We start from the raw sequence: 16,319 nt of genomic DNA on the forward strand, positions 1-16,319 counted from the left end.
AAAGAAACCATTTGAAATGTCTAATGTGGTTTTGTACTTTTTACACACAATGTTATTCATTAATGCTGTACTGTGTGCATTTTGCACTGCAAAAGTTTACAACAAGAGTTTAGGTGTCTGTATTCCAAATCTAGACGATATGTATTGTCTGGTTTGGAGACAGGAAACAAAGGATTGTTCATTGATGAGGTGCATGTTTCAATCACCCCCTGGCATACAAGTTGATCTAAGATCTCCCTGACTTGTTTTTTAGCTTATTGCTTAACTGGGTACTGCCTTTGTGCAGTTGGTTGATTTTTTTTACTGGATTTTGTGGTGAGGTGAGTCCTCATCCCATCCTACATGATTCTTATATAATGCTGGGGCCTGGACAACTGCCCATTTCCTGGCATAAGTATATTTTAAGTGTACTAGAACATCATTGGAGAAGGCTGGCATAATGATGTTTTCGCCATGTGGGCACTCCCTGACAAATTCTGGTGGCCAGTCTTGTTCTGCTAGCAGTATATCATAACCCTTTGAAAGTCGCTCCCAAAAGAGTGCTTTCACTTTTCTTGGAATGTCTCCTTCCATCCAGAGTGTTATTTCATATAACCTATGCGGAGAACTAACCCTGGTGTCTGCAATTTCAAATTGACTGTCCTCATTTAAGTCCACTGTCTCCAGAAGCCCCTTCAGATCTGGCGAGCTACTGTAACTTCTGCTGCACTTTCCAGCATGGTCTGAGCCCATTCTCCGTTCTTGAGTTGTGTTCTCAGAATCCTCGGCATGTCTGATCTTCAGACCTGCTACCTTCATTTTGGAGAATTGCGGTTTTGTCTTGTTTTTCTGAAAGTGTTGATCGTCTTTGGACTTTACGCGTTCTTCTTTGTTCTCTGACCATCCTCTTCTTTCGGATGTCTGTGAAGATGTCTGAAAGGCACGAGAGGAACGTGTATCAGTATCTTGATACCTGTCAGGTTTTCTCAAATGATCCCTATTCCTGAGGTTATACCTCCTTTCGGTGGGCTCCTTTTGAGGAGACCTACATCGGGATTGAGAATCTTTCTCTTTTGAATGTGGTTTTTTATTTTCCCACTTCTTTTTAGAAGAGGTAGGAGTGTTTTTAGGAAACACCTTATCAGGACTTTCAGACAGTTGTGGTTTAACTGTTTTCCCTCCCAATCTGTCTCGGCCTAATTCATCACAGGATTTTTCAATTATCCTGGCTAGTTCTTGTGGTTGTTCTGTTGCATCAAATTCCCTTAATTTCTGGCGGATCGCCACTGATGCTGCTTCTCCTTTATTAGATAATATTATTGTTGAGACCTGGTCGAAATTTTTAAGTAACTTCATACCAAAATTCAGAGCAGGCTCTGCCCTGTATTCGTTTTGAAGCGGTTTCATGACGTCAGGTATTACCGCCATAGACGGAACACCATGTGTTTTTGTGTAGATTGCAGCAAAGACTGTGCCCCAAGTGGTGTAGTCTTCCAGATGTGGTGTGATCTCCATTGGTAAACAGATTGTTAGAATTCTGTGTTTCTCATAAGGGCTGGTATTAGCAAATACTGCTTCGATTTGAGTAATTTTTTGAGCTGTCCAGAATGGAATTTGTTTACGTTTTGTGGGCATTTTAGCCATGACTGCGTGTAAAGTCTATGGAGTGATTTTTAGTGTATTCCCCTGATGAGGAGCTGGATTTTGAATGGTTAATGGTGGTTGGACTGTGAAAGTCTGCATGACATATTGAACTAATTGTCTGTAGATTTTGATCAACTCCTTGAGTTGAGCAAGTAATTCTACGTCTGACTTTTCTTCAATGTCAGGATGAGGTGTGTAGCCAGCTAAAATCGGCCATGTTGCTCCTAGTCTACTCAGTGGACCGAGCCTGGTAATGTGATTGTAATGTTTTAGGGCGCCTTTAAACCAGAGCTCATGCTCCTGGTATGTGAGTGGAATTTCAATATCCTTGAAAGGAATATATTCCTCTGGTGGTTCATCTTCTTTGTAGAAGTGAAATGTTTTAGTTGCTGGATTTGATTCTGGGAATACTATCTTGGTGTTAGGCCAGGTTTTATACGTTTTAGAGTGATGGCTCTTCTTAAATTTGGAGGGATGATTATAGCATCCCTGCCAGTTTCTTGAAAAGCTGTACGATTAAAAGCTACTGCGACTAGGTCGGCTACAGCCCCACCGGTCACGGTGCTTGTGTCACTTTCAGACATGTTGAAATGAAAAATGCAGAGCAAGTTTCAAGGGAACAAAGATAAGGTGCACAATATTTTGGATAACTGTATCCTTCAACGTTGAACAAACCAAACAGCTAATACATATGATTTTTGTCCTACTCAACTATGGCGGATATTTTCCCTACCCACTCCAGACCTCTTATGGAGTATTATGAGTAGGGGGTCTCTGAGAAAAGCATGACTGAGTTACTTCAGTATCTAGCATTAAATTAGTGCCTTACCAAACCGTTGGGTGCCATGTAGTGTAGTTCCTATATTCCTGATCGGGCCTGCGCATTGGAATAATATACACTATAGATTTGACATAGGACTGAGGTCAGTATGTCTCTATCGAGTACATTAAACTTAATTACTTGTATGTGCCAGCTAACTCAGAGGTCACTAGAAACTTCTCAAATAAACAAGAAGGGATTAGTATCTGACAACCGCATAAACATGACAACTTGGTTTCCCTTAGAGTCGGAACAATCTCAGAACCGTGGAAACAATAGATAACAGTTTCACTCAGTCAATCGTGCATGCTTCGTTTCTACAGAGTTGCATAGAAATAGAGAGACGGGCGTTTTCAATAATAAGGGTTTATTTATTTATTTTTTTTTGAAAACCTTTATTGACAGTTCAATAAGAACAAGTATGGGCCTACAACCCCCCAGGGCCGGCCGCTAAGCAATCAGAGCAATAACGACAAGTATAAACACAGGCAGCACTTCGGGGAGCAAAATCGCACTGCTAATACTGTGAACAGCGTAAGTAGGGCACCAGGAGAAAGAGGTTTTCATTTTATGATAAAACAAGGGAGAAGGATCAGGTGACAAGCAATTTTAAAACAACGATCACGGATATGCAGAGTAATGAACGTTAGCGATTTACAGCAATCTATTAGGTCACTGGCGCAAACACAAGAACATCAGGATGGGGAAGAACATAAAATACAGTTGCGCCCGCAGTCCCCGGCCAGAACTCCCCAAGAACACCCCGGAAGTTGTGAACACATGGAACGGCAACGAGGCATAGCAAAAGGAGGTGTATCACGCTGATCCCAGAAAAAGAAAAACAAAAAGAATCAGAGAAGAAAAAGGAGGCCGTGGAAAAAGAGATGAAAGAATACAGAATCCCCTCCCCCAACCCCCCACCCTGCACCTCTGCAGATGAGTACGGCCCCCCCCCCCAGCAGTGTGCCTGTCGCCCTGGAACCAGACCCGAAATATAGGAGAATAGGGAAAAAGAAGTAGGAAAGGACCCCCACCAGACGGGGGGTAGGGAAAGAATTTATAAACTGGAGGAGGGCCTTCATAACAGACCCCCGGCTTCTCCTTCCCGCACGGTAAGGTTCCCCTAAAGTGAACAAGGAACAGCACAAAGACAATCTTCTCAAACCACGATGGGGAGCATTATGCACCTATTGTGCCAGGAGCCATGTCAGGAGAGCACGCCACCCCTAAGCCCGCCCGTCCACTAGGCGACCACCCCCGAGGGGCCAGCCTTATCCCTGACCACTCTTTGGAATTCTGCCCATGCCAACCCCTCGACCCAGCACCATACCCAATGTTCCTAGGCAGAGAAATGTCCAACAACGACAGAGAAGCGACGCACACAGGTGGGGTGGAAGTCTCTGAGCATCAACACAGTCCGCCGCGTGAAGAAACAGGCTTCCCAGTGCTGCCCTAGGATCTGCACTGCACGCAAGGTTCAGGAAGGCAGAAGCAGTCAAAGCAGACATTAGTTGCTGGAGTTGTCCCTGGGTCGCAGGAGGGCATGTACGGGATGAGGCCACCACATCCCACTCAGGTCCAACGCCTCCGGGACAGATCAGGCCCTCAGAAGGTCGAACACACTGTAGCATACTGGCCGGAGCGTCCAGTTGTGTACTAACCTCAGGGGTGGCCGCCACAGCGTCCTCCTGCGCGCAGTGTGGGTAGTCTCTGCGTTCGTGCGGACAGGCGGGCCGCCACTGCCCCAACTCCGACGCCACACCATCGAGCTTACTCCCCAAGATCACGAAACCATGAACCAAGGAGGAGTGAAGAGTACCAAGAGTCTCGAGGAGGTCGCCGTACCCCAGCTCAGCTCTCTGTGATTTCGCCGCCACACTCCCAAAAGTCGTACGCTCACAGGCCCGCTGCGGCCCAGCGGACAGGATGGTAGGCTTCATCGCCCCAAGATGGCCGCCAAGTATGCCCGACCCTCACCGGGGCCGGGACCCCGGGAGAAGCGTCGCGATGTCCACGTCGTGGGTGACCGGGTTCCGGGGGCAGGCAAAAAACTATCCGTGGTCACGGGCAACAGTCGTCCCCACCACGGACCAGCTCCCGTAGAAATCCGGGGGCGGCCCGCAATGATCGGGGCAGGATACGGACGGCGGCCGGGCAGCTCACCAGCAAGGCAAGGGCAGTCACCGGAGGATCTAAGATTTGCACCCCCGGTCATGCACTCGGTCCGCCACGCTGGGCAGTAGAAGTGACCACGCCGAAATGTAGGCCGAGTTTGGCACCGCTCCGGTGGGCCGACTCCACCCAGTCACCACCGGCCGCTGTTGTCGCACTGCCACCCGGCCACGACGTCCACTCGATGTCCCGGCTCCAGGGCCGCACAGGCCGCAAAGGTCAGACGCAGTTTTCTCCGGCGATACCGCAGCTAGAAACCTCGGAGTCACACAGTCGGGAGCCCCTCTCCTTCAGAAACACGACCACGTAGCACAGGTTGAGGATCTCAGGCAGGATATCCGTGCGGGATGCGGAGGTTCACGGAGCCGGGAGTCTACGCTGCCGTCCCGGTCGCCATCTTGGCTCCTCCCCAATATAATAATAAGGGTTTATTGAACAGTCTTATTTCTCGTGCAACAGATATGAACTGGTACAATCGTAAGACAGGCTGCGAAGTACAATATGTACAGAGTTAGCAGTAAGATAAAATAATATTGCAATAGCATGGTTTGTAGCTATGACATATATTAATTAAAATACATACATAAATAACACAGGCTAAAATGTGAATACTCATCTGATGCTTCTAAATAGTTCTACCCCAGTGTACCTAACCCAAGTGTAGTACGAGGTAAGAAGTAGGTGCTGTTTTCTAAAGAATAGCTAGGTATAATTTCGTTTTGCCAAGAGTTGCCAAAAGTTTCTCTAAGTTCTAGTCTGCTCCATACCTTAGAATGTGCGAGGTTGGAATCTCTTTCCTGGACTCGATATCTAACACCCCGCAAGGAGAGTCAGAAACACCAGAGCTGGATTCTCTGCGAGGAGGATGACAGCATCTGGTCAGTGCATCAGGCTGGAACTCGATCTCCTTCTGAACTTGCCGTGGCGGACCGCAAGTAGGCAGTCGAACTGGACCATACCGGAACCGTGGTTTGCCAGGGCAAGTGCAGGTATATTTATACCTTAAAGGTGTTTGGGAATGCTTGTATTGACGTAAAAGTCAGTCATCAGAACATCATGAATGCACCCCTAAGGAATAGATGTTCATGCATAATAATGAGTTCTTGGAGAAATTAATATCCAAGCAAGGGAAATTCCTAAAGGCTTAAGAGTCTGGTTTTCCAAGAACTCGTGATGTGGATTGACAGATGTAGGAGACCGTGCCTGTATTTGGTTAGCATGGACAATGCCTAACTAAGGGCTGGATTTTCTATGACTAAATAAGGGCAATATGAATTGTACCTATATAAGGGCATAAATCGGGAAACCTATTTACGGAATCTAAATCTACACACAACAGTGAGATACAAAGAAGAGAGAAACAGTGTGAGAGAGGAAGAGAGAGAGAGAAAGAGAGAGAGAAGAAGAGACAGACAGAGTGAGAGAACGGAGGAGAGAAAGAGCGAGAGAGCGAGGAAGACCGAGAAAGAGTGAGAGAGAGAAAGAGAGAGTATTGTTGAAATAAATTAGATGATACAAACATGAAACACTGAGGTTGGTGGTCTGTGATTATTGTATTGAATGCAAGTTAATAATGAAGAACAATTATTTGATTACAGAGCACAACCGCTATTGAGTTTCACAACTGACCTTGTTGTCAGTTATTTTATTAAGCATAAGCCTCATTCAGTGTGTACAATAAAGACAGTAATCATCCAAGTACAGAAGCACAATAAAACATGTATATTCTTGATTGTGTTGACATGGAGTAAATGTTGTTGATGCAGACAGCCGACACGTGTTTCGTCGTGTACATGACTTTTTCAAGGCTCATAAAATAGTTGAACGAATCAGAGCGTGAATCCTTGTGATCCCTCAATGGTACAGGATATACCACAGCAGTACTGATGAGTCAGATACTTCGTTTTTTAGCTGCAAGTTGAGACTTCAAAACCCTTTCCAATGTCGAGAGTTATAAATGTAGTCGGCACGTTAAAAAGTGAGTAAAGTTCAGTCTGTCCAATTTTCAAGTATGTTTTCTTGTGATGCGTAGAAAGTCAAAAAGACAGAAGCGCTCGTGTTGTAGTAGAACGAGTCCCAAACTTCATTAGTAAGAATAGTGGTACAGCATCAGGGTTCTTGCTGTACAGAGCCAGGCATGTGGAAACGCGCCTGTTATCAAACGGAGAAGTTTGTGAGTGACTGGACTTTACTCACTTTTTAACGCACCGACTACATTCAGTGAGTGACTGAAGTTTACTCACTTTGAGTATCTATATGAACCTATGTCTTAAAGCGAACCTTTAATTACATGCCTACCCTCCCCTTTTACATGGATCCCCAACTGGCAATGCCAAGTAACTTCTGCAAACTTCTTTCAAACTTCTCATGCCCAACATAGCACCTGTTTCAAGCGACAGCGCGCACAAAACATGTTCCTGCACACCGGTCTCAACTCATGCCCCAAAATAACCAACCCAAAAAAATTCTTCCCCCGATAACCCTATTTTAAGGGATGAAAGGGAGGGACAAAGAACACCCCTGACAAGGACTGCCAGCCACCAGGTCACCTGAATCTAAAATGGTGGCTGGTAGTCCAAGCTTCACCCCCTAAATAGACGTTGGGCTTTTTTTGGACTAGTACATAGCCCAACACAAAATGGCAGTTGTTGGACTGCGCACAACCAAAGGGGATGATGGATGGAGTGTTGAACGTTGCAAGCACTCACCCCCAGTCAACTGATCTGACCCCCAGATGTGGGGCCCTTGCTCACTTTGCCACTGGATTCAAGCTAGCCTGGATGAGGACGGCGGATTAGCTAGAAACCGGTCCCAGGATGCTGGTTTCCGGTCCAGGGAAGACATGGCTTGGCAGTTCGGGCTGGACTGTTCCAACGAGGCACAGGGTCAGACTGATTTGCATATGGCCATGTCTGAACTGGGGTGGTGGAGTGAGTTAAGAATGATGGATTAAACTCAGATCAGTTGACTGGGGGCGAGTGCTTGCAATGTTCAACACTCCGTCCATCATCCCCTTTGGTTTTGAGTTGTTGGACTGCACCACCCTGCCAATCTGCCTGGGGCGCAGACTTCCCTCTGGTTAGCTACCCCCCAAACTCCCCTTCATGTGGAATGGTATAACGTATGAACTGACTGTCCACGGAGCTATGCTGTGTAAACGGACTTTGCAAGCGGACCCCGTTAATCGCCACAGCCTGCTAATCCCATACTACTTGCTTTTAATACCTCATCACAATCCTTTCCTGTGAGGCAATCAAGAAGGACAACGAGTGCAGGATTTTATGGGAAGTTAGGAACTGAGTGAGATGATCTGAGCAGAGTGGGATCCAGCTGCCTTAATGGGCAGGACTCCATTGCCCAGTAAACACATTAGTGCTATAAAGAGCCAGGTTTTTTCCTTCCAAGGGCAATCCTGTCTGTACCTATCCACGGCTGGAACAGGCTGGGCCTGGCCACCCCCCTTGGTTTCTTGACATAGATGCTTTGTTATATTTATTGCCTGATATTTCTGCCACTGTTTGAAAGCCACTATTGATTCCTGCTGTTTTGGCCTCAGTAGGAACCGGTTTTGCTGTACCCTGTCCCCCTTTGATGCACCCCACAGACCTGGCCAGTGTCACTGAGTGCGCTCTGACCCTTCTGGGTCTGGTGTTCGAAGGCCCTCCTCTACCTGCAGGCTCCTGCCTGCGCCTCATCTCTGGGTTTCCAGTTGGAGAGCATTCTGCTCTTCTGCTGCTTCTGTCTTTTCTTTGCTCTCTTTTTCTTTCCTCCTACCCTTTGTGCCTTTTTTCTCTTCTTTTCTATTTCTCAGTTTTTTCCTCTTGCCTCTTTACTTTGGTTGCCTTTTTTCTTGCCCTCCAGTGCTTTCCCATTTCCCTACCACTGCTGACCTCCGGGGTTCTTGCCCGTCCCCCTCCAGTGCACCATTTTTTCCTGCGTCCCGCTTCCCAGCTGACCAGCCCTCCCCCCTCACACTACATAATGGTGACTGCGCTGCTGGTGCACCAATGGTTGCGCCAAAGGCAAGCCCATCTGCGCCCATCCGTGACAATCCGTGACCAGATTGCGCCCAGTGCCAGGGGCCCTCCGCAATCTCAACCACGGATGAAACAACAACTGTCAGCTCTTGACACTGACCAACACCCATGGCCCGCAAACTTCTGCCTTCAATGCCGCCTCGCCTTCACCCACATCTGTACTCTGGCTCCCTCGCCCAACCTACTGGCACTCATCAAACCCAAGCCTCTCAAGTGCATCCTCCTCAGCATACGATCCCTCCACAAACACACCACAGAGATCTGGGACCTCCTCGACACCGCCTCGCCTGACATCACTTACCTGATGGAAACCTGGATGAAATCCAGCTCAGCACCAGACATTGCCACCGCCATCCCCGAGGGCTAAAAGTTCATCTGCAAGGACTATCCTGTCTGACCAGGAGGAGGCATTGCCTTCGTCCACAAAAGCTCCCTCTGCCTCACCACCCACACAGACAAACCAATGACCCACATGGAACATTTCCAGATCCAGACCAACCCGAACCCCCCCCCCCTCCGTGGCATTCTTGTCTACGGACCACCTGGACCCCACACCTCTTTCACCGATGCCATCGTCGACCTCATCGCACCCCAGGCCCTTGCATACACCGACTGCATCCTACTCTGAGACCTCAACTTCCACAGGACAACCAAAACGATCCCAACATCTCCTCCCACCTTGAGAACATTGCCAACGTAGGACTTAAACAGCTAGTCACCTCTCCCATGCACACAGCAGGACACATTCTACCCTTTTTGCCGCAGGAAACAGCATCTCCTACAGCCACACCACCAAACTCCTCTGGACCGACCACCACTGCATCCACTTCTCTTTCAACAAAATCCATGGTATACCAGCATGCCCACCATTTACCCCGCAGAAGTTGGAACAGAGTCACAGAAGATCAACTCACCAACATCCTCAATGACACATCACCACCGATATCCTCAAACGTCAACACCACAGCACTCAACCTCCACCAATGAATCATAAACTGTGCCAACACCCTTGCCCCCATCAAGAAAGCCACTGGTAAACAACAAATCAAGAAAGCAAGCTGGTTCACCCTCATGCTTCAAGAGTCCAGACGCACCTGTAGATGGATCAAGAAGACATGGAGGAGCAACAAAACCCATTAAGTCAATGCCGCCTTCAAAGCAGCCACCACCGTACACCACCACCTCATCAAAACCACAAGGAAGTAGGTACTCCAAGACAGAATCACCAACAACGCACACAATAGCAAAGAACTCTTCAGCATCATGAAGGAGTTTCCCAATTTCAACAGTGAGGCCACAGACATCCCACCCACCCAAGACTTCTGCAACGGACTCTGCACCTTATTCTGCCACAAGATAAAGACTATCTATGGACAACTTGACACCCATGCCCACTGCACCAGCAACCACCACAACCGACGATGACCCCCCCCCAACTGATTCTGCACAGCTGATCCCCACTCACCATGGACGACACCATAAAGACCATGAAAAGACTCCAGTTTGGAGCACCTTTGGACCCCTGCCCGAGCAGCATCTTCCAAAGAGCCGCCTCCGCCATCGTACCGAGTTATGCCGAACTATCAACTGCTCCCTCGAGAAAGCCACCTTCCCTGAGGTCTTTTAACACGCTGAACTCAATCCTCACCCGACGGACCTCAAGAACTTCAGGCCCATCTTCCTGCTCCCCTTCCCAGCCAAAGTCAACGAAAAAGCCATCACCACCCAGCTCACCAACTTTTTCGAAAGCAAATACGTCCTGGAAATCTCCCAATGCAGATTCCGAAGCAATCATAGCACCGAGACCGCCCTCCTCGCTGCCACCGACAACATCTGTTCCCTCCTTGACCAGGGCGAAACTACAGCACTCGTCCTACAGAACCTTGGTGGCCTCCAACACTGTCTCCCACCGCACCCTAGCCACAAGACTCCACGACGCTGGTATACGAGACAAGGCCCTCAGCTGGATCCACTCCTTCCTCGAAGGCACAACACAACAGGTTGGACTCCCACCGTACCTCTCGAAACCAACAGAGATCAGCTGCGGAGCTACCCCAGGCCTCCTCCCTCAGCCCCATCCTCTTGAACATCTACATAGCCCCCCTCTTACCCATCGTCATGAACCACAGGCTCAACATCGTTTCTTGAACGCTGATGACACCCAGCTGATCCTCTCCCCCACCAAAGAACCCACTGTTGCCAGGAACAACTTACACGAAGGAACGAAAGCAGTCACCGCCTGGATGAAGGACAACTGCTTGAAGCTCAACTCGGACAAGACAAAAGTCCTCATCCTGGGAGCCTCCCTCTCCGTTTGGAACGACTCCTGGTGGCCCTCTGCTCAAGAAAATCCCCCTACCCCCACAAACTACATATAAAACCTCGGCATCGTACTGGACTCCTCGCTCACAATGGACTGCCAGATAAACACCGTCTCCTTGGCCTGCTTCAGCACACTTCGCCTGCTTCCAAAGACCTTTAGATGGATCCCTCCTCAGCAGCAGACTCTACTACGGCAACACACTATGTCAGCATCACCCAAAAACTCCTCCAAAGACTCCAGAATGTCCAGAATGCCTCAGCAAGACTAATCCTTAACACCCCTGGTTCAGCCACATCACTCAACATCTCCGCAACTTCCACAGTCTCCCAGTCGACAGAATAATAACCTTCAAACTCCTCACCCACACATACAAGTCGTTTCACAACGCCGAGCCCGTATACCTGAATCACTGCCTCACATTCTATGTGAAAGACACATCCGCTTCGCCCAACTTTCCCGGGCTACCGTCCCACGAATCCACAAAGCCAGAACTGGAGGACTGTCGTTCTCCTACCTCGCCTCCAAGAAATGGTACACCCTGCCTATCCACCTCAGGAAATCACCCTCGCAATTCAGGATGGACCTCAAGACCTGGATCTTTGAATGAACTCAGCTCCGTGTCTGACCCACTGCACCCCTACCCAGTGGGCCTTGAGACCCTCATGTGTGAGTAACCGCGCTTTACAAACCCGGCTTGATTGAGTTATCTGTTAAGATTAAGCAAATCTGTGGTGTTATCGTAGATCTTTAAGCAAAAAAACTTTATTGCAAAACTACAATGAGAAAAAGGAAAGCAGAGGCGTAGAAGGAGGGGATACTTTTGCTCATCATCCAAAAAGTGACAGTTGTCCCACTCACTGAAGTGATATCATCATGGACTGCGACTTCCGGTCCCTTGAGGATCCCACACTGGAACTGACATAAGGGTCATGTGTCCCTGGGGGATGGGATCATGTAAGGTCGATGTTGTGTAGGAGCCTTTAGCGACCCAGAACCCATGGGGACCCTGTGACCATGATGTGATGTTGAGGTGTACGCCTCTTTTTGGGGTACATAGAATACATATAAGGTGCTCTTAAGTGAACTGTGCAGCTACCAGGAGTTGGCCTACAGAAAGAGAGTGCCTTGTCCATATGAAGAGATACAACCCCCTCATCAAAAGGACCTCATTTATGGGCGGTCAGACAATTATTGATAGATATTATTGTAGCCTAACACCTTTGGTCTTGGGCGGGTATGCTCAACAGGGAGCTCCTAAAGATTCCATTGGGTGCAAGTGCTCAGCCTCAAGGACTGGCCTCAGCTGGCATCCCTGATTAAAGTTGACAGCAGCAGCGAGGCCTTGAGTGACGCCGTAAATGTTAGTAACAATTTCTATAGTCCCTCCTAACTCACCTATTCAGGTATAGGGTTTTTAGAAGAACTGGCTCCCGAAGAGGTCGTTGTGCAACAGCCGGGCACAAGCTCCAACACATGTGATGCTTCCAAGTGACTCTCACGATTTCAGAGATGTCATCAAGGGCCGTGAAAATGACGAGGTTAGTAGAAACATTATAGAAACTTAACGTGTATATTGCGGTATTTTATTTTTAACTAATTGATTGTCTCTCATTCTTCTTTTGAACCATAGAAAGCCTCACCAAAAAGAAACAGGGCAGAGGGGAGCCATCAAAAGTTAACATAAATGTATACTGCTTACAGTGTTCAAAACAGACTGAAAGTTCTACAAGCCAAAACAGAGTCTAATAAGAAATATTTTTGTGCCTTTAAGAGCGCCCATTTTGAAAAGGAAACTCCAGGCGTCCCCTACGATGCCATATTGCCTGTTAAAGGTTTTGTGGCGGCAGTTGTACTCGCATGTATCAAACGTGACTATTACAGCATTTGTTACGGGTATAAAATTAAGGATCTGCAGCAGGAGGCTCACAAGTGTCTATGCGACTCATACAGATCAAGAACAATCCGGCATATACGTAGTTTGTTAGAACCATACAAGGTGTATAAACTGGGAAGGGTGGTGTATGGGCTGTCAGAGGAAAATAAATATTTCAACACTGATATGATTAAGATCTTATCATTGGCGCTCAAAGAGATCAGATACTCCAGCAAACTATGCTCAAAACTCTATGGTATGCCTGGGTTGTGTACATATTTTGATAGAAAGACTCGTTGAAAGGCAGATGTGCAATATTTATTTTAAAAGTAGAAGAATCAGGTCTTTAGCCCCACGAAGACTGTTTTAAAATAATTATGCTATTATTTAATATTACATACTTACGCATTTTTAGAACAAACACCAGAATGTCACTGGGCAAGATGTCTATGTGCTGCGTCTTGGATATATATTTTTTGCCAGTGTTGGAAGGTCCTTCTAGAGTCAATGAGTGCATAGCTGTACTAAGAAAATGTAAAGTATGTCCTGATTATGTTTTTGCTAATATTCTTTATTTTAAATAAAATGTCATTAAACTAACATGCGTCTTTCATATCTTGGGCTGCAGCGGATGATAACATGTCAGGGGGCAGGTTAAGAAAGCTTTATTTTGATACAAGAGAGGTCGGAACTGCCAAAGCATTGTTTAGAAAGGCTTTAGTTAAAACTGAACCAAAAAAAGAGCCCTGGCTATGACTTGGTTATCTAGGGAGGAACCGCATTCAATCCACAAACGAGCCAGGAGGCGCTCTAAGAGAAGACTGGCCATCGTTATCACACAAATAGATTATCAATGGCAGGCGGACAAGATTTAGCAAACATAATAACAGCGCTCGATATATATTAACGTTCATAGATGTATTGTCCAAGTATGCCTTTGCAGAAGTGCTATGCGATAAAAGTGAGGTTAGCGTCAGAGGCTTTGAAAGCCATCTTCGGTAATGAAGACAGAGGTAAAAGCAGCTGCTGTAGAGCATTTTAAAAGAACTTTAAAGTCTTATATGTGGAGATACGTCGATGTTCTACAGGCTTTTATAGATGTTTATACCACTCTTTTTCGCAGAACCATCAAAACGTCCCCTGTAGAGGTAACGCCTGGTAATTTTATACTGGTTTGGAGAGCGGTGTACGGAAACCGTTTCGCTGCAAGGGTAAGAAACCTGTTTTTAAAAAAGGGGATCATATTAGGATATTAAAACTGAAAGGGTCTTTACGAAGGGATAACAGCAGATTTTAGCGGTGAGATATTTAAAGTGGAACGTGTGGAGCTTAAATAGGGTGTGTATATTTACAGGTTAATCGACTCCGATAGGGAAACGATGTTGGGCATCTTTTCCAAGGAGGAGTTATGAAAGGTACCGGATGATCTGAACAGGGTGCACAGGGTTGAAAAGATTAAGAAAAGGAAAGGTAGCGGGGCTAACAGACTTGCATTTATCAAATGGTGGAGATGGCCTGAGAAATGTAACAGCTGAATGCTGGTCAGCTCCTTGCAGGGTATGTGAGTATGGGACGGTCTCACCACATGTGTCAAGATGGAAACTGCTGTTTCTTGAAGCTCCAAATTGCAATACAGTGTTTAGCTGTGCTAGTAAATTAAGAAGGATTTTAGGTACCATGCAACATATAAAAAGCCAGGTCGATCCGTATCCTGTGTGACCCGATATCAATGAGACTTCAATACGTTCTGCAACTATAGCAATATTGAGAGGCGCAGAGGATCAGTGATAGTTATTCACCGCTGTTAAGATAGGTTCAGGTGAAGAGCAAAAATACAGTGGTTAATATACAGTTTAATAAAGCTGACTACGTAGCAATTTTTAAAAACCATTTTGACGCTATTTCAATAGTGATCTTCAATGACTAGTCTGAGCTGGTTTCCTTTAAATATGGGAAAGTTATTGTTAAGCTTAATTTAAGACGGAGACGTGTCAGTGACTATTAAGAAGGCATTATGGTGATCGTGAAAACATATGGTGACCCCTCTATGTACAGGGACTATTAAAGAAACCAGGCCAGATATGGAGGGACTCTGTATTTTCAAGGGGAACCCGTTATGCACAGGGCTGGTTCCGGAAGATTCTTCCGTAGTTTGTTTAGAAGAGCTATGCCTTTCTTGAGAAGCGGCTACGAAATTGCAAAATCCCACATTAAAGCAGTGGCTACGAACATTGCCCTCGATGTGGTTGGTTCTGTGACGTCTGCTGTCACCGAGCACATGAACAAACAACCCCAAGAAGGAGCGGGACTGGTGTACAAGCCACAAAGAAGTATTAAAAGGAAGCAACGGTCTTGAAGGTGGAGAAAGGAAGAGTTTTTTTAAAAAGCACTCACATAACAAAGAACCCCAAGATGCAAGAGAGCTTCAGAGAAAAAGAGAAAAGCCTCTAAAGTAAATATTTTTTAAAGCGCCGTAACCTGAAACATACTAACAAAGAAAGGGCAAACAGCAGACCAAGGTCAAGCACATCCAGTCCACATGTACAATATTTTCGAAAGTGGTGCAATCACTTCCCACACCCGCCGTCCGGAGGTGTCGGAAATCGCCAAGTTTACAAGAAAGAATGGAAGTCAATACACACAGATACAAATCTTTCCAAAATGACTTCTTTTTATTCACATCAATCTTTAAAACTGGTACAAAGCTAACACGTTTCGTTAACGATTTTTGCCAGAGGGAACTTTGTCAGGGCTGCAATGTTATAGACAAGACATGACATCAAGGATACATCAACAAACATTAAAAATATATATACATTAATAATAACAGACGGCCCACAGATTCATATACTACATCAACTAACATTAAAACAATTCATTAATATAAACAGACAATCCACAGGTTCCTATCACAAAACCCCACATGGAAAATACATATATCTGATGAATATAAAGAAGACATCCACAGAGCTCACAAAATGGGAACAAAAATGAAAACAATTATATAACATACCCAAGACTAGGACAAAAATAAAATTCTTAATTCCCAAAACACATATTCCCATTTTAGTGTGTGGTGAGGAGAGCATAGTATCCTAAAGTGTCAGGACGTGAAAAACACTGTATCCAAACCAATGTGGAATAAACAAATCTGTACAATAAAATGACACTACCACTACGTGAAATTGAATTGACCGTTAATATAGTAATTTAAGTTAAAAAAAACCTCTGTTAGGGTCAATAACCCTATTAGGAACTAAGTAGTTTACTTCTGTGCAGTCCATGCTCTATTTATAAAGACTTAAGGTGAGATGTTGAGACCTGGTGAATAACAGCTTAAAATTTAGGGAAATACTACGAGTGTGGACATCTCACATCTTCTATATAAAGCTGATCAGTAGCAGTGATAGGTAATTAAAATGGATTTGAACCTCAAAATGGCAGAATTAACCTCAGTAGCAGTATGTTTTG

The 16,319-nt window shown here is 46.0% G+C and overlaps 1 protein-coding gene and 1 pseudogene across 1 annotated transcript in view; one reads left to right on the plus strand and one right to left on the minus strand.

Moving 5' to 3' along the window:
* Positions 1-16,319, minus strand: part of LOC146829872 (uncharacterized) — a 674,792-nt gene that overhangs the window by 588,075 nt on the left and 70,398 nt on the right. The gene's annotated exons all lie outside the window — the stretch shown is intronic.
* On the plus strand, positions 9,797-13,218 carry LOC146829874 (uncharacterized; annotated as a pseudogene).

The sequence above is a fragment of the Triturus cristatus genome, chromosome 5_2 (genome assembly GCF_964204655.1).
Source record: "Triturus cristatus chromosome 5_2, aTriCri1.1, whole genome shotgun sequence".
Lineage (NCBI taxonomy): Eukaryota > Metazoa > Chordata > Amphibia > Caudata > Salamandridae > Triturus > Triturus cristatus.